The following is a 23,903-nucleotide window of genomic DNA, read 5'->3' as shown; positions in this document are numbered from 1 at the left end:
TATGCATCTGAAAGAGTTTTGCTAGTATAGTCGATAACATGAGGAAGTTTATCTACTCATTGTCCTAAGATAACACCCATAGCATAATCAGATTCGTCACCATGATCTTAGATGAAAGAGCCCAGTTTAGAGGATTCATGATAAGAGCTGAAGAAAGAAGAGAGCGAAGCTTATGAAAGCTTCTAGGCATGATTCATGAAAGACAAAAGGAGCGTCATTTGCAAGTAGATTACATAAAGGGCGAGAAATTTTGCTAAAATCTTTAATGAAACGTCGATAGAACCCGGTGTGCCCAAGAAATGATCGCACTCCCCTTACGGAGGTAGTGTGAGGCAATTTAGAGATCAAATCTACTTTGGCTTTATCAATTCAATCCCTCTATCAGAAATGATATGTCCTAAAATAATCCCCTCTTGAACCATAAAATAGCTCTTCTCCCAACTAAGAATAAGATGTGTTTCCCTATAATGCTGAAGCACTAGGGATACATGTTGGAGACAGCTTTCGAATGTGGATTCAAAAATAGAGAAGTCATCCATAAAGACCTTGAGAAACTTTTCAACCATGTCCGAAAAGATAGGCATCATACACCTCTAGAATGTTGCTTGTGCATTACACAATCCGAAAGGCGTCTATATGCATATATACCGAATGGACAAGCGAAAGTAGTTTTCTCTTGATCCTTAGGATTAATGGCCACCTGATTATAGCCAGAATATCCGTCTAAGAAGCAATAATAGCTCTGGCTAGCCAACCTCTTTAGGATCTGATCAATGAATGGTAATGGAAAATGATCCTTTCTAGTAGTGGAGTTGAGTTTTGGGTAATTAATACACATACGCCATTTGGTGGTACGTTATGGAATTAATTCCCCCTTGAAATTCTTAACTACTGTAATACCTGACTTTTTAGGTACTACCTGAGTAGGACTAATCCACTTGCTATCTGAGATAGGGTAGATCATTCCCGCATCTAGCAACTTCACAACTTCCTTCATAACCACCTTCTTCATATTAGGATTCAATCTTCTTTGGAGTTCCCGAGATGTTCGAGAATCCTCCTCCAAATGAATCTGATGCATGCAAATTGTGGGACTAATTCCTTTCAAATCAGCCACATTCCACCCAATAGCCTCTTTATTTTGCTCAAGAACTTTTAAGAGACTACTTTCTTAGGAACTTGTAAGATTGGAAGTAATGATCGCCGGGAGGGTGTCATTTAAACCCAAGAAAACATACTTGAGCTTGTCCAGTAGTGGCTTAAGCTCAAGTTTAGGTTGAGACATTAAGGATAGAATAGGCGGAGTACTAGAAAGTGGAGGAAGAGGCTCAAGTCTAGATTTCCATGGAGGAAAATCTGTGATAGGAGTGGAGTTGAGCAATGAATTCACTTCAACTATTGAAGATTCGATATCGAAGTCTTCAAAGTTGAAGTGATTCAGACAAGCTTCTAAAGGATCCTTAGATAAAATAATTGGGAGTGATTCTTCAACTAACTCATCAATAACATCAAAGAAACATTTACTAACATTGTGGGGATGATGAATAGCATTGAAGATGTTAAGCTTGACTTTCATATTCCCAAAAGATAAATCCATGGCTCCAATCTTACAGTTAATGCAAGTTTTTGCCGTGGCTAGAAAAGGACGCCCAAGAATGACTGGAATATACTTTTTGGAATCGTGGACCGGTTCTGTATCAAGAACTAAGAAATCGACAAAAAAATAGAACTTGTCCACTTTTATTAGTACATCTTTAATAATAGGGCAAACTACAATGACCTCCCCTGAGGTTTGGACTAATTGCAACTAAACTTGAAGTTTGCCATTTTGTTGCAGAGTGACCCCCTGAAATTTTTATCATTTTGCAATGACCTCCTCATCGTACAAAAAATAATATTTTTTATTAGAAAATTAGTTTGAATTGACTAAAATGCCCATCAACAACATAAAATGACGTTATTACCCTTGTAATGTAAACAAATGACAATAAAATTGGACCAAACTACCCTTAAACCAGAGTGGTCTCTCTAGCCCACCTTCACCACTTCACTGCCACCATCACTTCTTCTAAATCAAATAATGTATTTTTGTGTGCAAAATTCACTCACACACATATATAGTTACAAATTCATACACACACACACACACATATAATACATATATGGTTACAAATTCATCTGTATTCTCTTTCCTCTCCACCCACTGCCGCCACCATCTCTCTCCTCTCCACCTCATTTTCCACCCTTCGCCGCCGCCATGGCCATGATATTTTGTTGATCTGTATATATTCTTTTGGTGGTTTATTTTCTGGGTTTGGCTTATGATATCTTTCTCTACCAAATTTTTTTTTTTTTTTTTTTTTCCAATTTCTTACTTCGTTTTCACCGTACTTTGAATTTCAAACCCTAATTCCTTTTGCCCAACAATCTATAGATTGAAGCTAATCACAACCCTAATTTTGAGATTGATTTGTCATCGTACCATGATGGAAAGAAGGTAGGGGCAATCGACCCTGCCTTTTTTATTTACTTCCTATTAAAAAATAAGTCCGAAACAACTTCAATGGACAGCTGATCCTCCGCCGGCACTGGAACGATTGCCCGCGAATCAGGATCGGAAACCTGGACATCGCCGGACTGGTTGCTGAAAGCAGATAGGAAAAGCTCGAAAACCCGGTAGAATTCAGAGTAAACGTCATTTTCTTCGGTGGAATTGTTTTCCGGGGTTTGAGAGAGAGCGTTAGGTTTGTGTTTGGATCAAAAAAGGGGTTGTTTGGCTGAGAATTGAAGGAAATGATAGGGTTAGGGCTTGAAAAATGGGGAAATTGATGAGGTGGTTCATCGAGCAGCTCGAGTTTCGGTTCAATTTTAAGGACGATGGCTGTGACGGTGACGGCGGTAGCGGCGGTGGGTCATGGTCGATTGGGTGCCGATTGGGTCATGGTTGATGGATCGGTGATGGTGGTGGTGTTGGGTTAAGAGGGATTGGTGATGGTGGTATTAGTTCAGAATTGATCAGCGATGATGGTGTTCTTGGTTGGTGGTGAGAGGTGGTGGTTTGGTCGGAGGATGGGGATTGTCTCCGATGTGAACTCGTGATGCTTAATCTACTTCAATGGTATGCTTGGTGTCAATGGCGATAGTGCAGTACTACGTATCAGAGAAGATGAAGGGGATATTGAAAAAAAAAAAAAAGGAATATTCTTTTGGGTAAAAGGGTCATTTGCTATTTTAAAGATATTTTATTCATTTTAACCCTATAATAGGAAGGGTAAATAAGTAAATTTAACATAAGGGAGGTCATTGCAAAAAAATGGTAAACCTTTGGTTTAGTTGCAATTAGGCCAAACCTCAGGGAGGTCATTGTAGTTTGCCCTTAATAATACCTCGTGGTTGTCTAACAGAATGGTCAGCAAGCTGTAGAACAACTGACGTAGGTTTTAACTCTCTCAAACCTAACTTTTTATACACCGAGTAAGGAATAAGATTCACACTTGCTCTAAGATCAGGAAGTGCTCACTCAATCACAATATTGCCAATGATGCAAGAAATTATAGATGCACTAGGATCTTTAACCTTTAAAGGAGTGTTGTACTTAAGAATAGCACTGACTTACTCGGTGAGACAAATTTTCTTAGGAACTTAGCTTTTGGATTTTCTCTTAAGAGTGCACAAGTCCTTTGGAAATTTAGAGTAGGCTGGAATTTGCTTTATAGCATCAAGTAGAGGAAGATTGATTTTGACCTATTTAAAGACCTCCATCATATCTTGGATTTTCTCCCATTGCTTACCAAAGTAGGAGGGTTCTTGAGACGTTCAGGATAAGGCACTCTTGGCTCATAAGCTATCTCAAGGTTGGGAGCGATGAAGAAATGACTACACCTTCAACTCCTGTTGTAGTTTGTGGAATAGAGTTTGAGGAAATATCCTTGGGATGTGGATTATGAATGATAGGAACAATGGGAACCCTAAGCCTCTCTTTTTCTTCCTGTCCTTTTTCAACTTGATTGTCAACCATTTTACCACTCCTTAATGTAGTGATAGCCTGAACTTGCTCAAGATGAATACCTGAGGAATTGGTTCCATCAATCATGTAAGTCTGCCCTTTCAGGTTGGCTACTGGCTGACTAGGCAATTTTTCATCCTCTCTTCGAGATAGAGTACTCGTTATTTGCCCAATTTGAGCCTTGAGCTTTGCTATGGCTTGTGAATGAGAATTAAGAAGTTGGGTATTGGCTTTAAGATCAATAAGTGCATTGAGTACTTAATCCTCAAAAGCAGAATTTCTAGGAGGAGGTGAAAGATTAGGAGTTTGAGCAGGTTAATTCCTAAATTGAGATAGACGATAAATAACAGATTGATTGAAAGAATTATTTTGTGGTAGAGGGTTGGATGAATTTTGGTACTGTCCCTATGATTGTGGAATAGTGGCTCCTTGACTTTGATTATGCCATAATAGATTGGGATGATCTCTCCAGCTAGGATTATATGTAAAAGCATATAGATTATAAGCTGGTCTGGAGAATGCAGCATTCACTTACTCCTGTAGGATCTCAAATGGTTGTCCCATCGTAGGATAAGTGTCAGCAAAATGGGAAGGATTAGCACAGATATTGAACAAACTTCCTTTGGCAAGACAGTTTGTGAATTATTAACAGGAACATGGCCAGATAATAGGACTTAGTCAAACCTACAGTCTAATGCTTCTATTTGAGCAGCTAACTCACTAGATTTGTCTACCTCATAGAGTTTTTAAACCTTATGCATTCCAGGTGAAGATCTAGACCTAGAGGAAGAAGCATGTTGCATTAAATTTTAACTTAGGGCCTCAAATAGTTCCCAAGCATCAGCCGGACTCTTACAAAGAAAAGCTCCATTACTGGATGCATCAACCATGTTCCTATGTGAATCAGGTAGACCATCATAGAAAATATGTATTAAGTGCCATTTAGCAATATCATGGTGTGGACACTTTTTTAGAAGATCATTATATCTTTCCCATGAATTATGGAACTGTTCTCCCGGGATTTGGAAAAATGCCATGATATCTCTTCTCATTTGTGAGGTTTTACCCACTGTGTAGTACTTTTTCAAGAACTCTTGTTGCAATATGTCCCATGTAGAAATGGAATTTGTTAGAAGGGACTGCAACCAAGTTCTTGCTTTGTCCTTGAGAGAGAATTGAAAAAGTTGCATCCTAAATGAATCATTGGTAAGAGTGGTTAACTTGGTAGTTGAACACAATTCCAAAAATACATCCAAGTGCGTATAAGGATCTTCTATTGCAAACCCATGGAAAGTAGGAAGCATTTGGATCATAGTAGGCTTGATCTCATAACGGGTTGCATCAGCATCAGGAAATACAATGAAGGAGAAGTGTATGTGGTTGGAATAAAATGATCCCTCAACTGTGGTTATGGAGGAACAGGTGCTCGTGACACTCGATCTCCATCACCATTACCCGGTGCATCACGATTATCAGTCATGTTATTAGAGGAACTTCCTATTGAATTTAAATCCTTTTTAAGTTTTCTTAATTAACTAAGAGTTCTTTCTATTTTAGGATTGATAAAGAATATTAGCCCATATGAAAGTCTAATCAACATTAAAGCCCAAGATGTGTGGATAGATTACATGTAAATGAGATAGCAACGATTTCTATCTGGAGTAACTCTCCCAATCCTTGGTGAAGGAGTAAAGGGAACAAATTTCCTAGGTGGACAAGACTATTGTTAATTTTACTATAAAGGAAAAGTCAGGCAACTCGAAAGGTACACTATAAATTCCATATTTAATCCTTTATCAAATATTCAATCGTCAAGTACTAACTTGACTTTCGAAGTGCACCCGACCGGCACCACGTCGGTCATCATTTCTCTTATCTTGCAAAAATGGCCCTTGGCTCTAGACTGTGCGGATTTTTGCATTAACAGTTGGCGCCGTCTGTAGGAAACGTGTGTTAGTCCCGTAAAGAAATTACGATCCAAAAATTCCTTATATTTTCCCCCAAAAAAGTTACGATAAAAAATTTCCTAGTATTTTTAGTGATATTTGTGTTTATTGGCTAACTATGACGTTCTGTTCATTATCGATCTAAAAAAAAAAAGCCATTCTCATAAGGCTCATGTCCAGTGTTGATAGGTCTCTATCACCATCGCCATCTAAAACCAATTATCTAGATTTTTGTGAATAAAGTAGAGCTGTTTACAGAGCAACAATTGTTGAGTATATATGGATTACAACAGTCAACATTGTAGGCGGATGAAGCTCTATCTCAAGGGTTTGAAGCATTAAATTAGTTTCTATCTGAAACCACTGTTTCGGACAATGCAGCCATTGCCATGAACCAGCTTTCAACCCTATAAGGAGTTGTTGGTTGGCTATTTTCTCAAGATTCAATTCATGGGGAAAAATGGAAGAATTCACACCTTTCCTCTATTAACTGATTCCTTTACAAAGAAGGAATACAAACTGAAGCCTGAATTTGGTCTGAAAAACCCATTCTTGGTCTTATATAAAGATAAGTCTATGGACTAAAATAGCCATTCAGCTGACTTGACAGAAGAAAGAAAGAGGCAATGGATATAATTTCGTACAATAGAGTAGTAATCCGAAACTGGGGTTGTAAATTCCCTCAACATTAATGAGATAGACACCATGCATAAGGACATGGAGGTATGCAATTATGCATGCTATTTAAATTTAATTAATTAATGTATGCATGTTATAATTGCTATTTAAATTTAATCCAACCATCTCCATTGTCTGTTAAACAAAGCTTTTGAATCCGAAAGTTCAAAAATATATACTATTAGTTTGCTTTCTAATTTTTAAAAAAGATTCTTTAAATATAAAGAGTAGCCATTTTCTAAAACTGATCTAGAAAATGGTCAATCTTCACCGAAGGGAAGCGGTGCGATAGATTGGTTTCACATTTTGCCCCAATCTGTTTTGAGTTCCAGCAAACTCATTAATTGCATGTTCAACAACTCATTTTTTGTACCAGATCCAAATATTTGCTGGTAGTATTTTGTCAACTTGACAATGTTTGTGTCTAGATGGCAATGCAAAATTTTGAATGCTTTTTCTTCTTCCTTACCAACGGAAACAAAATGAAAAATTTTATGTGGCCAACAATTGAGTTGCCATGAAATTTCTTATTGAATCTGTCGTTGTGATTTTCATACATGTTTTTAATAAATTACATGCATGGTTTTTTTCTTCGATCTCATTTTTTTCCCCTACTATTGTTGGATATTGTCAATAATAGTTGGGATGGTTTGGTTATATAACCTATTAAAATACTCATTAAAGTAGCTAAAGTCGATATCCCACAGCTCTAAAGCTCAGTTATGTTGCTATCTCAGAGCTCACAGCTTCTTATATCTTTCTCTTAATGACTGCTACATTGAGCCATGTAATTAGCTAATTCTGGTCCATAGGTGCTTTTATCATTTGGCCATTTGGGAACTATAATTTATTTACGAGAAAGAGCTATAAATGTTGATTAGGTTGTGAAATACTTATCATTCTTTCGATTGACACTACATGATTAATAATTCAATTAATAGTTTTAGTGTCACTGTCTTATTTATATGTGGCCTTTATTAAAAATTTCAACCTTGTGTTAAAACTCTAGCAAAACATAGATCTCGAGTCATGGTTTTCTTATGAAGAAGCAATTTTTGCAACTAGTTATGTAGTACTTAGTTGACATCAACATTGATGATTAAATGGCCCTTAGAAAAAGCCACGTTTCTCAATAGCATTGAATTTAGAGTAACTTTAGGCAACACATTTAAAAGATTAGCAACTTGTCAGAAGAAATATTGCATTATGTTACACTACTTTCTTCTATCCCTAAAATGAACAAGACAACATTCTTGCTCTACCATTCAAAAAAAAAAATAAAAAATAAAAAAAAAACATTCTTGCTCAAGAGGACAAGTAACTCTTTTGCTTTAAGTGTGATTGATTTCCTTCGCCAAAAAAAAAAAAAAAAAAATAGAATCAATGAAATAATAATAGGTTCGATAAAAAAATTAAGTGTTGAAACGATTTAACACTTCTTTGATCTGCAAATTTGATTGGGATTATATTGTTAGGTTTATTCCTTAACATCTTTAGATTTCGGAAGACCCAGAATTCTATCGTGGTATTAAAGCTTTTGCTTAGTTTGATACGTTACTGAAATTTTGAGGTTGCACCTCTGAAAAAAGTTGTGAGAGATCTCTATTTGTTTGTTTACTTTGAAGTTTGTTGGCCATGTCCTAACTCAGGGCTTCCAAGCAATCTAAGTGGGACATCAAGATCTGCAATTGCAAATCATTATACACACCATTGAAGGTGTTTCCTATCACATTCTAATTAGAATGAAAATATGTGTTTAGAAGAGTAAATATTGTTACAGTAATATGGTAATGTATATTTTCTTCCTTTTTTCTTGATAAGTGGACATATCAAATTGTCATTGTTGTTTTCAAAATAAATAAATAAATAAATAAATATATAAAATTGATATATCGTTCAAGCTTTATTTTTGCCCATCATTTATAGCATTTACAATAATTAGTCCTATTTCAATTGACATACTAATGTGATTACTCTGGTACAACCGTTTATTAATATATTCACATTATAGATCTGTTTCTCTATTATTGCTTTGCTAATTTGGCAAATATGAGAAAATATAGAAAGTTTGGCGTTACTTGCGCATAACAAGTAAGCTTCGGAATGGGGGCACCTAATATAGGATTTTACATCCTATAGAGAGTATGAGAAACATGAAGCTCAAGAAAATTAACCTCCATTATTAAAGAGATGAGCTCACGAAGCTAAGGAAAATCAGTTTCCCTTATTAAAAAGATGAGATCATGAACCTCAGGAGAACCTACTCCCTTTTTAAAGGGCCCAAGCTGAATGAAGCTCGTCATTGTCGTCCCCCGTATTAAAAGAGGTCAAAATTAAAGTGTCCCGTACTATAAGGGCCCGAGCTGAATGAAGCTCATCATTATTGTCCCCCGTATTAAAAAGGGGTCAAAATTAAAGTGCCCCGTATTATAAGGGCCCAAGCTGAATAAAGCCTGTAATTGTTGTCCCCCGTATTAAAAATGGTCGAAATTAAAGTGCCCCGTATTATAAGAGCCTGAGCTGAATGAAACTCGTAATTATCGTCCCCTGTATTAAAAGGGGTCGAAATTAAAGTTCCCCGTACTATAACGGCTCGAGCTAAATGAAGCTCGTAATTGTCGTCCCCCATATTAAAAGGGGTCAAAATTAAAGTGCCTCGTACTACAAGGGCCTGAGCTGAATAAAGCTCGTAATTGTTGTCCCTCGTATTAAAAAAGATCAAAATTAAAATGCCTCGTTTTATAAAGGCCCGAGCGAAGTGATCAAAATCAAAGTATCTTATATTATAAGGGATCAAAATCAAAGTAACACGTATTATAAGGTTCCACACATAGTGAAACTAGTAATTGTCATCCCCATACTAAAATGGTTGGGTAAAGCCCGATAATTCACCTCATTCCCTCATTTAAGGGATGAAAGGACAACTACTAGTTCCATAGAGAATGATAAGTCAATTAAAGCTTCCTTTCTTTACTCAAGGGATGAGACAATGGTCTCCCTTATTAAAAGGGTGAGATTACTATTTCCAAGGTGAAAGCCATCGCTCGTATTAAAGAAGGCAAGACAACTACCCCTTACTAAAGGGTGGAGGAAAAAACTTTAGAAAAAAGAATAGTAGTGCTAAAACCAACGTTTAATCAAGCATACTACCCGAATAACACACACTGGTTAGGGACACAATATATACGATCTTCAAAACAGTGCTCAGGAACACATATCAACAAGTCGTATCTTCAAAACCCATAAAGTAATTGATTGAAAACATGGATAAACTGGGTTGAAAATAAAGCAAGGACGGAAATGGCTCACATTCCCCAAGTTTGGCATGCAAACACGAGAATGGGGGGCAACTGATAAGGAATATTAGCCCATATGAAAGTTTAATCAACATTAAAGCCCAAGAAGTGTGGATAGACTACACGTAAATGAGATAGCAACAACTTTTATGTGGAGTAACTCTCCCAATCGTTGGTGGAGGAGTAAAAGGAACAAATTTTCTAGGTGGACACGACTATTGTTAATTCTACTATAAAGGAAAAGTCAGGTAACTCGAAAGGTATGCCATAAATTCCATATTTTTATCGAATATTCAATTGTTAAGTACTAACTTGACCTTTGAAGTGCACTCGGCCGGCACCACGCCGGTCATCACTTCTCTTGTCTTGCAGGAATGGCCCTCGGCTCTAGACCGTGCGGATTTTTGTATTAACAAGGATCATGCCCTAAAGGTTCTGACTGAGTATGACGAGTTAACATGCACCAATTCCACTAACCCTAATAGTAAAAAAAAAAATAAAATTTCCAAGCAAAAGAAAACAGCAAAAACTCATAGAAGGTTTTATAAATCGAAGCTTTTTATCCCTTAAGCGTCTTTGTCCTCACTGATAATTTCTTGCACTTGAAAAAAAAAAAGAATTAAGGTGAGATATCAGAAAGTCCAAAGACTGGTAAACCAAAAATAGTAAACTAATTAAAAACTAAACAAATAAACAAATCTCCCTGGCAAAATTTGATGTGTGTCAGTTTATTACCAATAATAAAATACCACTCGCAATAACACGAATCTTTGTAGGATAGTACTATATAGAGGGTGTCGATCTCATAGGGAGATGAGTGTTCTTTGCATTGTTTTTAACTAATCAAATTTATTTCTTGGTTTACAGGTAACTAGTTGAATTGATTGATTGATTGGTTGTCATGAACATAAAATAAAATAAAACTAAAGTGATCAGAGAGAGAAAAGTCTTAGGGCTTTGACTTCACCATAACCTTCATACTATGGTTAACTATTTCAACTCTGGGGAGTTAACAATTTATATTTTAATTGAATTGAACTCAATTCGTTCAATTTGTTTTTTTTTAAAAAATGTTTTATAAATTACAATTAACTATTACTTATCTGCGGTTAGCATGGACTATCCACTACCTATTTTAACTAATTTTGTAAACAATCCATATTTCCTAAGCATAAATTATGAAAATATTCATTTATAAAAACATTGGAACACCATTACATGATCTCCATTCTTATGTCCGGCAGGGCTCCACCAGATACCGTCCAATAAGAATGGGGTGAGAATAGTTTACAAACAGTTATATCTAAGATAAGGTAATAACAATTCGAAAACTATTAAAACTTTAAAATCTAATTGAGTTGTCTCAATTGCTCATAATTATGTAATCAGAAACATAATATATATTAAAAATATCCCAGAGTTAAAACAATCAAACCATAGTACTTAGATCGGGTTACATTAGTGCCCTGAGAGAGGAATTAGCTTCTTATGACGATGCATAATATCATCTGTGTTGTTATCATCTTCATCATTACGGACGATACTTCTCTTTTCATGATCTTCACCTTCTAAGGTTATGGAAATCTTAAAAGTCGCCACCACAATATCAACCTTTTGAATAATACGAGAAAAAGAAGAACTTCTTCTATCAAGGCCTGTGCCTTCTTTTATAAAAAAAATAAAGGTTTGGTGGGCTTTCAGGTCTTCTGGCTCGTCTGGAGTGAAATACGATTTGAAAAAGAATAATTCCCGTAACTTTAAATCCAATTTATCTTGGAAGGCTCGAGTTTAAGAAGTAGAGCTCTAGCTATGGGGCTCAGGTTTGAGCTTTAGGAACAAAGCTTGAGCTTCAAAGGATGGTGCTCGATCTTCACTTTTGTACTTAGTCAAATTTCTTTATCTATTTTCCGAATCGTCTTTTCCATCAACACTTAGAATATTTTTGGGGTGTTCTTCTTTTAACTTTGCTCGATCGAAGCTTCGCAGGGCTCGAGCTTTAAGTACCAAGCTCAAGCTTTTGGGACTTAAGGCTCGAGCTTTGAATGAGAGTGCTCGATCCTTGAGGTCTGCCATGAGGCCCTGGTAGCTTGGTTTTCTTTAAAATCAACTTTTCAAATTCTGACGCCTTATGCTCGAGCTTGAGGGCTAAGGCTTGAGCACTTTGGGGTAAGGCTTGAGCACCATTGAGTAGGGCTCGAGCTTTGGAGGTACAAGGCTCGAGCTTTAATGCCTTGTTGATTTTTTTCTTTTTCTTGCTGGGCTCGAGCCTTAGAATTTAGGCTCGAGCTTTGGTACTTGAATTCTTCCAAATTTCACCATTTAAGCTCTCGGCTTGCTTTGAATGACCGACAATGACTCTGTAAGCTTCGATGTCAGTCTTTTCATCATAAAGTCCCGGCTTTAACCGTTTTTTTGGGAAAGTATCTATAAACACACAATAAACATAAATCAGTTTAACAATGGATAGAAGTATGAATTTAGGTCTTAACATACATATATTTATGGGCTCGAATATGCAATATTCAGTGCTCATCAGCCAGCGCTTCCACCGCCAATTGCTCCCCTCATCCGTTTAACCTCTCCATCTTCTTCATCATCTGGGCATAACTCATCCCCCTTTTGTTGACTCATCTTGTTACATCCCAGAATTTGAATCTCGTCCACCTCCATACCACTTTCATGCCTTTTTCAACAAAACATAACAAAAAAAAGACCTCGTTTTTAGAGAGAGAAAGTGGTTTGCTTGAAAGATGATATATCATTTAAAGCTGTTTGGTTCAATAAATAAAGCTAACCTTGGTGGGAGTTATAAAAATTGTTGTTTGGTTAAGTGTATTTAGAAAAACGATAAAAAGGTAAATTAGTCATTATATTTATTTATTTGTTTTTGTTCGCCGACAATATCTGACAAGGGATCTAACTGAATTTTTTCAAATGTGGAGGGGTCTCCTTAAAGATTGGACAAACCATAGGGGGTGGAACTGAATTAAACCTTTTTTCCTCTTAAATTGTTTCATTAATACTTATATTCTATATCTGTAAATTAATTTAATTCAAAAAATATCACTCTCTCTTTCTATATATATATATATATATATATATATATATATATACATTTATATTCACGTACATTATACTGTAAATATATGTTATGGTATATAATATTATAATGTGCCCCCCCTGGAATTTTTTTCTAGCTCCGTCACTGGCATTGCAGCTTGGTTATCACAAAACATTTTTGTTGGTTCAGACAAACTAAAACCCAAATCCTGCAATAAAGCTCGAAGCCAAATAGCTTCAATTGTGGTTGAAGCCATTGCTCGATATTTTGCTTCCACGCTTGATCGTGCAACAACATTCTATTTCTTACTTTGATACTTGGAGACACATATTTAACAAGTCTTGAAGAAAAATAAATAACAATTTAATAGGAGAGGGGGGTATTTTTGTAACGTTTTAATAGCACAAGGGGGTTTAGTGCAATTTTGCCTATCATAATTTAATCAATTACATTGATTACAAAATATATAACAATTATACAAGGGGTAATTACACTGACCTCCCCAAAGGTTTTGTCAATTTATATTGACCTCCTCTCTTGTTTGCCAAATAACAATAATCTCCCTCAAGGTTTGTATACTTATATCAATGACCTTCCCTCCATTAACAAAAAATACTGTTACTAACCAAACATGTTAATGTCATTTATTTTTTATTTTCAAATTTCCATTCTACCCGTAAAAGAGATGTAAATAAATTAAATAAAATATCTAAAATACCCTCACAATTATTTCTCCCATCTCTCCTCAAATTCTCTCCCCAATCTCTTTTTCTCTCCTCTTTCCTTAATCAAAAACCAAAATGTAAAAGCGTCTGCCATCGACTGTGACCAGACCCGAGGAGCGGTATTGTATTCCCTTTCTTCCATTAGTGGAATCGATGACTGGGAGGAAGCGAGAGCACCGGCCGAAGACCGTGAAACGGATAAGGAGCGATCGGCGGTTGTAGGCGTCGAGGGGTTTTCGGGCGAGGGAGTTTGGCCAGTGGATTTTTTGTTGAGTACTCGCTCGACGTGAAGTTATGTTGTCCAGCGGTGAAGGTGGCGAGACGGCGTTGGCAAGATGAATTGATACGGCGGCGGCAAGATCAGCGGTGGAACCATGAGCAAGGATGTTGGTCACGGAACTTACCGGTGAGGACACAGGTCTGAACTGCTGCCACGGAATGAACGGGCAAGGCGCGAACTGAACGGACATGGAACTTATCGGCTAGCACGCGAATTGAATCAGCGATAAGAAACAGATCGGTGGTGACGGAGTGCAAGCAAGCACTATTGTTGGTTAAGTTCTGTAGATGGGCTGGGTGTTTGGGTTGCGAATGGTGCAAGGGTTTTGCAATTGGGTATTAAATTCAGAAACTCCAAAATTCAAGCAATTCTCTCTGGGTCTCTCTCAATTTCTCATCTGTTTTGTGTAAGAACGAGCTTTGTGCTCGGCGATGGTGGCTGCTGGTTGATGGGGCCGGAGATGGTGAAGATGATGGCATGGGTATGAATTACCGCTACTCGGTGAGCAAGGAATTACTGATGAAGAAGCGGCCAAGTGAGGGTTCTCGGTGATGGAGATTAGGCAGTGACAAAATGGTGACTGAATGGCAAGTAGAGATTCACAAGGTGGTTTTTGGGCTTTTTTGTCTTTTCAAATTATATTGTGTTTTAAATAAAATACAATATTGATATAAAAGGGTTGAAAAGTAATTTCATTATAACCGTTAATGCCATCAATTCAAAACAAGGGAGGTCATTGTTATTTGACAAGCAAGAGAGAAAGTTAGTGTAGGTTGACGAAACTTCAGGGAAGGGTAGTGTAATTATCCCATTATACAATGATAGAATAATTTTTTGAAAAAATAAATAAATTAATGAATAAATAATATTTTTAAAAATACATTTTAAATTTTAATAATGATATATAAAAAAAAAAAAAAAATACAACCTATACAGCCTTTATAATATGGGTAGGTCACAATCGATCCATAATATTTAAGTTTGCAACGTAAAATAACTTACCCTTGGAAGAAAAATGGAAAACTATGCGAATAATAGATTGGGACAGAAACCAAATGCCCGCCATCAAGAATCTAAATCTAACATCAAATGATATTTTTATATGAGATTTAAGTGAAAAACGAGAAAATAATTCACAAGATTTTAGAACTTACCAAATGAGCAACCTCTAGCTTTTAATTCAAAATGTAGCATCATATCTTGTGTTTAGTAGTATTAGAATTGGTATTAGAAGAGAAGTTGAAAATTTGGGGGGAAAGATGAAACTGATGAAACAATTCATTTTTTTAATTCACTGGCTGAACTGGACCATGACAAGCTTTACAGTTCTGTTACAACTTTGAATCTGATTCGCCTATATAAAAAAACAAAAAATGTAATAGGAATATAACTCAGTGTTATCATTACGTAATGGCTGCCAATTGTTTTCTCTATAAAATTTTGTGTTAAAAAGCAAAATTGAACTAATTCTGCCTTTATTATTTTAGTTTATTTTTCCATGTGGTGACAGAGCTGGGTAAACATTTTTACGTTCAAATAATAATCTGGAAAATTCTGTTGTAAATGTGGCTACTGATAAAACAAGCTTAGGAGATAATAAACAATTGACACAAGTAAATTTCATATGGTAACAAAATTAACTTATGATCTTTGCTCCTGCTCATTCTCCTTCCTTCTTGTTACAGAAAAACTTGAATTATCAACAAGCCTGTGGCCTAATGGTACAAGACTCCTACTTTTTAAAGGAATGTCAGGAATTCAAACCTTTGTAAAAGTATTGTGTAAAAAAAAAACCTCAATTGTGTGCATGTAATGCCATTTTCACATGCATTTGATTGCTGAATTGTACTTGTGGACCCCATTGTTGTGTGCTGTTGTGCATGTAATGCCATTAATTTTGGCACTGTTCCCTTCAGATTTAAAGTAGAAAAAAGAAGGAATAGGTAATATACATGACGCGTTCATTTTTCTACTAGGAATAAAAAGACCATGTTCATTTTCCTACTTAGTATCTGTCGGTAGAGTTTTCTCTTTGTATTTGTTAAGATAATTAATCAATTCGGATTAAGTCAACGATAATGTTGATTTACTAAGATGGTAAACTTGATACAGGTACTGGATCCAATTGATGGGACAAAAGGTTTTGTGAAAGGTGCCTTATAAGTGGTATGTTCTATTTTTTTCTCTTCTTCTTCTTATTATTATTATTATCAAAGTCCATTCTTTTTTTTTTTTTTTTTTTTTAATTATATGGCTATTTTTAAGTATGTTACTGTGATTATTCAACTAGTACTTCAATTGACATTGTAATCTTTCCAACGCTAAATTTTAATGATAATTTTGATTTTGGTGCCTCAATTTTGGGGCAAGAGTTTTTCGTTTTTATTAATAAAGATTATATATTTGTTCTAAATTGAAAGAAATTAAAAACTGAAGATTGAGTTAAAGTCACAATTTTGAGAAGTTAGCTACAATTGCAATTGTACGTGTTTGACCGTAACTCTTCCAATAATTCCCAACTACAAGAGGCCTGAGCTTAAAAGCTACCAAAATAAGCTAAGGAAGCCAAGCCTAAGCGACTATCAAAATTCAAAAGCACAAAACAGCTATGGGCATGAGCTACCGAGGATACAGATAAGCAAACTACAACAAAGCAATAAAAGCACAACTATAGCTGAGAAGCAACACCCAAACCAGAGAGGAGATACTCTCTGAGAACCAAGAAACAGAGGCCAAACAAGCTCAAAACACAATTAAATCAAGTGAACTGCTTGATCAAATTTTCTCACTGAATTCCAATACCAATTAAAAAGATCAGCAAACCATTTCCACATGTTTTGAGCAAACTTGCTACTGAAAAACAAGTACTCTAACAGTTCCACAGATTCGAATATTAGATTAACGTGTATTGAAGGATAATAATAAGAGAGAAAACTCACAATAATTTGCATGCTAACGGCCATCAATTGTTGTAATAGTTACATCATTCAAAGAACATCTGCTTTGGCTCTGTTGAGAAGATTGTGTATTTGAGACACCTTGTATTTCAGTAAATGCAGGCTGCTTTGGAGTTGGAAGATCTGCAATTTCCCTACTAAGCATCGAAAGAACAGTAGAAATAGTTGGCCTATTAGTGGCCTTTTCTTGCACACACAACAGTCCTACATGTATGCATCTTAAGACCTCCACCTGGACGCATGGATTAGAAATTGCTGGATCTATAAGCCTTAAAATCATATTTTTATTCCACAATTTCCATGCCTGCAGAGATTAACAACCCCGTGAAATGTTGGAATTAGGAAGTTTGAAGTTAGAAGAATTGAAGAAAAGATTCATGTGAACTTACGAATTGTAGAAGGCTCAAAGACTCTTCATCGTGATTAAAGCTACTGTTTTTTCGCCCACTTACAATCTCTAATAACAATACTCCAAAGCTAAAGACATCAGATTTTTTTGAGAATCTTCCTTCCATTGCATATTCAGGGGCCATATAGCCACTGCATTATGTCATTACAGCCCAAATAGTTAAATTATTTGAGTTGATGTATCCCATGAGAAAGAAGGATAATCACTTGAACGATTAATCATTTTGTTCAAAGCAAAAGCTACTTACTAAGTTCCAACAACCCTTTTAGTGTTGGCTTGGTCTTGGTTGCCTCCAAAAATCTTTGCCATGCCGAAATCTGAAATTTTTGGATTTAGATTTTCATCCAATAGAACGTTACTCGTTTTTAAATCTCTATGAATAATCTTTAATCTGGAATCCCTGTGAAGGTAAAGTAGTCCTCGAACAATCCCTTCAATAATGTTCGAGCGTTTTCTCCAATCTAGGAATTTTTGCTTGATTGGATCTGAGAGAGTATCGAGGGGAAAAAAAAAGTAGGTTAAAGTTCTAGGGAGAAAAAAATTGATGTTGAGACCAAATTTATAGTTTTAGTACATCAGTATGTTCCCAAAGACTACAATAAAAGGCATTATGTGATGTTAAGGTTTTTTTTTTTTTTTTTTTTTTTTTTTTTGCAAGTGACGTTAAAGTTATGAAATTGAAATTACTAGAAATAATATAGAGAGCTTTCTCATGAACTAACTACTAACCAAAGAGAAATGCATCCAAACTTTTATTTGGCATGTATTCATAAATCAACATCTTTTCTTCTCCTTCTACACAGCAGCCAAGAAGTCTAACAAGATTACGGTGCTGGAGTCAAGAAATTACCACAACCTCATTCTTAAACTCTTCCAACCCTTGTCCAGAGGATGTCGAAAGCCGTTTGACAGCTATATCTTGTCCATTTGGCAATTTTCCCTGAAATTAAAGATGAAATTGATTTCGTTCTTTTTTAGTAAAGTATAAAGCTCTGGATGAACAAACATTACCTTGTACACTAGACCAAAACCACCCTGCCCGAGCTTATTGGCCACATCAAAATTGTCTGTTGCAATTGCCAATTTCTCAAAACTGAAAAGAGGTAGCTCTTCAAGTTTAATTTGGTTCAGATTATCTCCAAGCGTGTTTTCATTTGAACAATTTAGATTCACTCCACCTTTCAAAAAAAAAAAAAAAAAAAAAAATTAAAATAAATAAATCTAGATTCACTCCCCCTCTTTTTCTATAGTAATAGGTAATCTATATAATAACAGCAAAATGTACTAATCTCTTGAGATAATTTTAAAGGGCATATACCTTGTGGTCTAGCCATCCACCTCCAGGAAAGATAGATACAGATTGCAATGGTTAATGACCCAATAGGCACTGTAATTTTGATAACTAGTTTTGTGTGTCTCTTTTTTTCTGTAAAACACAACAAACGGTTAGAGAGTACTTGAGTTAACATGGATTATAAAAATTGAGAATTTAGGCAATTTCTGTGGCTCCCTTTTTCTGCGGGCAAATGGGAAAAGATATTATACTTGTGCTATTAAAATAGACTAACGCATTTCTGAACTAGTGTACAAATGTCAGGTGGCTAACATGTTTAGTATATGCAATGGTCCAAATTCAAGTGTTTTTTTGCTTATTCTGAATCATTAATTGAGTAAAACAAACAGAATAAACAAAAGAGGATGATGAAAAAAACTTACCAAGTTCTGAATGTGCAACACGAATGTAAAGATCTGCTCCACCATCGGAAAATTTTTGTATGTCAATTAAGTCTCCACTCCACTCCATACAACCAATGCCACTATTATATGCAAAAGCTATACAAGAGCAATTATTCAAGCACTCGCTTTTGCACTTGTCTTCTGAGTATGCAGTTGACAACTCGGCAAAGGCGGGCACTTTCATTGTCTTTAGCTTCAGAAACCCATCTTCTTTGCCCTTTTCACCACCGGTACTGTTGTTTCTCTCGCACTGCAATTGACTCCTCCTTAGACATCCACCGGACCAATTTCCTCTACTCCATTCCTCCATATTCTTTGGATGAAACCCTTGTAAACAGGTGCAAATTGTTGAACGCCCCTGCACAATATTGCAGCTTCCAAATGGACCACACTTGCCATATACGTCACATTCGGTATGTTGAGCCGACCACATAGTTTCCCAAGTCTCCTTTCCTTGTTCCTGATACTTCTGAACTAGAATTCCATCAGGAGTTAAGGTATGGTATAACAGAGAAGACTTATTTTCATAATTATAACTTATTTTATCATCTACAATTTCAAATCTGCTATAGTATACAGAAACCATGTCAGATATGCCAATAAAAATCTGCCCATTCCATGGACCACTCCGCCAGTATGGATCACTACCATTCCATATATATGCTTCTGGAATAATCAGAGGATTGATGCCACAAGTGAAGCTTCCAGTGGATGGATCTGAAGGGCTTTTCCACGATGTCATCTGAGTCTTCTTACTTGTACCAATTTGCATCGCCGGCAAGAAAGAATCAGAAGGGTGTTCAAAACTCTGCCATATTGTGTTTCCATTGGAGTCATCCCGCAGGATAAGGTTCCCGGAAGATGAAAGCCGAGCACTTGAATTCATCAATGAATTTGGAACATCTGATGACCAAACAATCTGTTTCTGTCCATCCAAGATTACAAGATTGCCATCCTTGGATATCGTCACAGTCCCGGAGGTGCCATTGAGAGGTTGATCTCTATTGGCAACCCATACCACAGCCTTGGCAGAGGCGTCATTGTACCAGATACCAACATACCGGTTAGTAGAATTAACACTAGGGCTAAAAAATCCCAGTTTGAAGGTGGCACCACTGGAGACTATAGTGTGAGGGTCATGGATGGGTTGAGTTGATGTAATTGTGTCTGTGGTGGCAGTGCAAAATTGTATGGTAGAAGAAGAGTAAAACATGAGAAGATGGATTAGAAGAAGAGTCATAAAGCTTTTACCATTGTCCATGATAGACTAGTGCTTCTTCTTGGTGAAGAGTGAAGAGTGAAGAGTGAAGATGGAAAGTGTGAGTGATATCTTCTGATCGATCTATTAAGGCCAAACAGCTTCCATGAACGTACGGTTTCCTCGAGACTCGTGAGGAACGTGGAGGTACCATTCTGTCTGCTCCCCATTCTGTCAAAGAAGATTAATACATAGTCCAATTTTGGTCTTGTTTATAGAATCGGGTCCACTTCATCACCCCTTATTATGTGAGGAAACCATCTGATATGTGTGTCAAATGTGAATGCAAAGACTATTTTGTTTGGGTTGTTGATCCAATCAAATTCTTTCTAGTCAATCACTTATGAATTGAAATTCTATGGGTCCTCAAGTGGGCCAGCTCTTTGAATATCTCTTGAAGGCTTTTGGCATCATGTTGATAGGATTGCAACATGAGGGTGTTGGTGTGGATGCCGAAACTTAGGTGAAAGTCTACAATACTCCGGATATTATATTTTTGAGTTTTTCAGTTGTTGAATATGGAGGTGATGGGACTCACCCGATGGATGATCAAACGATTGAGAGGTCCGGAGGTATGGTATCCCTAGAGTATTATAGACTTTCTTTAAATTTGGAATTTAACTTTCATAGTATCAGACTGAGTGATACTATAAATGTAATGCAGCCACAAAAGAAAAAAAAAAAAAAAAGAATTACATTATCAAATGTGAATGCATATATACATGTACAGCTAGAAATGGATGGATGAATTGGAATTAACTAATTATATACAATTCCAGTATTATTAATAATGCTGTGAAAATATGTTAAATGATTTCGAAACTTAATCAAGAATATGGGATGACTCGTATCCATTTATATATTCTGAATCAATAAGTAAACAAACAACAGAAGCAAAAGAGGATTATTTGAAGCACATATTATGTTACAAAATCATAAAGAAAAGGTAACAGAAAACCAAGTTCTGAATAGGCTACACCAATGTAAAGATCAACCCCACCATAGGAGAATTTCTCACTCCATTACATCCAATCAATCCCGTTATAATTAATATATATGCAAAGTGTGCCTGTAAGCATATTTTTTGTCAAGAAAAAAAAAAATTGCTCTAACTAGTTAATTCAATCACTAGAAACTAATTTAATTATTTACCAAACTAACTTCAAAATTAAAAAGAAAATTATGGTCCGGTTTGGCTCAGATTAGAATCTATAAAAAGACGGATTGGCTCCAACTCAGTTAACGTGTGTTGATTGGTCACCTCTTAGCTTAGTCAACTCGTCCGAGTTTCACACTTTTGTCCCATCACTAGTGTATTCTTGAATGCAGTACCTAATCACATGGTGAAGTAGAATGCGTGTGTGTGTTCTGTTTTTGCGTGTATGGATTGCAACCATTTAAGGTTGGTCATCTGCCTTTTCTATGATGACCTAATGGGATTTAATTCATCAAGCTCTCATGTCCTTATCATCTGCCATTAATTATCACATGCATTTGATAACTGATCTGTATTTGTGGACCCCATTGTTGTGTGCTATTGTGCATGTAATGTCATTAATGGATGATCTAACGACTGAAAGGTCGGAGGTATGATATCCCTAGAGTATTGTAAACTCTCTCTAAATTTGGTATTTAACTTTCATGGTATCACAATGAGTTGTGATACTATGAATGTAATGCAGCCAATATATATATATATATACACACACATTATCAATGTGAATGCATATATACATGTACAGCTATAAATGTGGATGCCGAAGCTCTGAGGCGTTCCGTGAATTGTGCAATTGGTTAAGTGATGTCTGCAGTTTTACTTAATCCACAAATTATACAAAAGATCAGATTTGAGTTTTTAAAGAATTTTTCTTTTCCTTTCTTTGATTCAATCTTCTTCATAACTAAAGTATGCTATCTGCAACTTTGTTGAAAAATTCATGAGAAAGAACGAAAAATAAGCGAAGAGCCAAACTAGAAGAATAAATTAATCAATGTGAGGACATATTATTCAACATTAATGAAAATGATACAACATTGATGATAACTACTTTTTTTCATCAATGTTGAAATGGATTAAGGAATTGGAATTAACTAATTATATACAATTCCATGACTATCTTTTCTTTGATAAATTAGAAAGAAAGAAAAAAAAAGTATTATTAGTAATGCTGTCAAAATATGTTAAATGATTTTGAAACTTAATCAAGAATATGAGATGACTTGTATCCATTTATATATTCTGAATCAATAAGTAAACAAACAATAGAAGCAAAACAGGATTATTTGAAGCACATATTATTTATGAAGGCATCAGATAACCAAGTTCTGAATAGGTTGCACCAATGTATAGGAGAATTTATCACTCCATTGCATCCGATCGATGCCATTATAATACACAAAGTGTGCGTGTGAGTGTATTATTTTTTGTCAAAAAAATAATAATAATAATAAAAAAATAAAAAACTCTAACTAATTAATTCAATCACTGGAACCTAATTTGATTATTTACCAAACTAACTTTAAATTTTTTTAAAAAAAACATACTCTAACTAATTAATTTAATCACTGGCCCGGTTTGGCTCAGATTAGAATCTGCAAAAAGACGAATTGTCTCCACCTCAGTTAACATGTGTTGATAGTCAGCTCGTCCGAGTTTCACACTTTTGTCCCATCACTTGTGTATTCTTGAATGCAGTGGGTGTGTGTTCTGTTTTTGCGTGTAAACGTTGCAACAGGATGGGGTCAGATGCCTTTTCTGTGATGACCTAGTGGGATTTAATTCACAAGCTTTCATGTCCTTATCATTTATCTAATGGGAAAATGACTATTTTTTTTCTTCTTCCAAATTTGAGGCTTTTTTTTTTTTTTTTTAATTTTTTTTTAATTTAAAAAAATAAATATATGCAAGAAAGAGTGAAAATGCAAAGCGTTATCAAATATGTTTTCGTGACCTACTTACCAATTTGGTAGCAAAAACATAAAAAGATTGTCAAAACAAGCCTTGAGATTATAAAATTTCAATAAAAATAAAATAAAAAAGAATGTTACACATATGTCTGAGTGCAAGAAGAAGAATTTTTTAAGAAAAAAAAAGGAAAAGAAAATAATTAAAAAATAAGATTTGATTGAAAAGGGGAAATACAAATTTTTTTTTTTATAATAATAATAATAATAATAATAATAATAATAATAATAAATCGAACATGAAGAAGAAGCAAAGTGATATGAAAAACAAAGAAAAAATTAGAAGAATTTTTAGAAAAGGACAATTTTAACGTGGACATTTGCAAAATTTTATACATTATGATACTTTATGTGTAACAAAATTTAGTGGGGCTAGCATGGCACGGGGTATGTGTCCCCTAGGCCCATGCTAACTCTGCCCTTCCTAGTGACGTCAACGGAGTGAGTTCGGGATGGGACACCCTTTTTCCAAACCCGTTATACCAATGCAAATCTTTTCTCAAACCCATGTTAGCTCCGCCCTTCCTAGTGATGTCAACGGAGCGAGTTCGGGACGGGACACCTTTTACAAACCAGTTCTACCAAT

General features: G+C 35.6%; 1 pseudogene; it reads right to left on the bottom strand.

Moving 5' to 3' along the window:
• Positions 1-11,243: 11,243 nt before the first annotated feature.
• LOC132311681 (G-type lectin S-receptor-like serine/threonine-protein kinase At1g11330) lies at positions 11,244-20,584 on the bottom strand (annotated as a pseudogene).
• Positions 20,585-23,903: the final 3,319 nt, after the last annotated feature.

The sequence above is a fragment of the Cornus florida genome, unplaced genomic scaffold (assembly GCF_030987335.1).
Source record: "Cornus florida cultivar Cherokee Brave unplaced genomic scaffold, ASM3098733v1 CherokeeBrave_3.0.0_Hap2_Chr06, whole genome shotgun sequence".
NCBI classification, from domain to species: domain Eukaryota; kingdom Viridiplantae; phylum Streptophyta; class Magnoliopsida; order Cornales; family Cornaceae; genus Cornus; species Cornus florida.
Note: the sequence above shows the minus strand (reverse complement) of the source record. Positions and strands in the feature narration are given on the sequence as shown.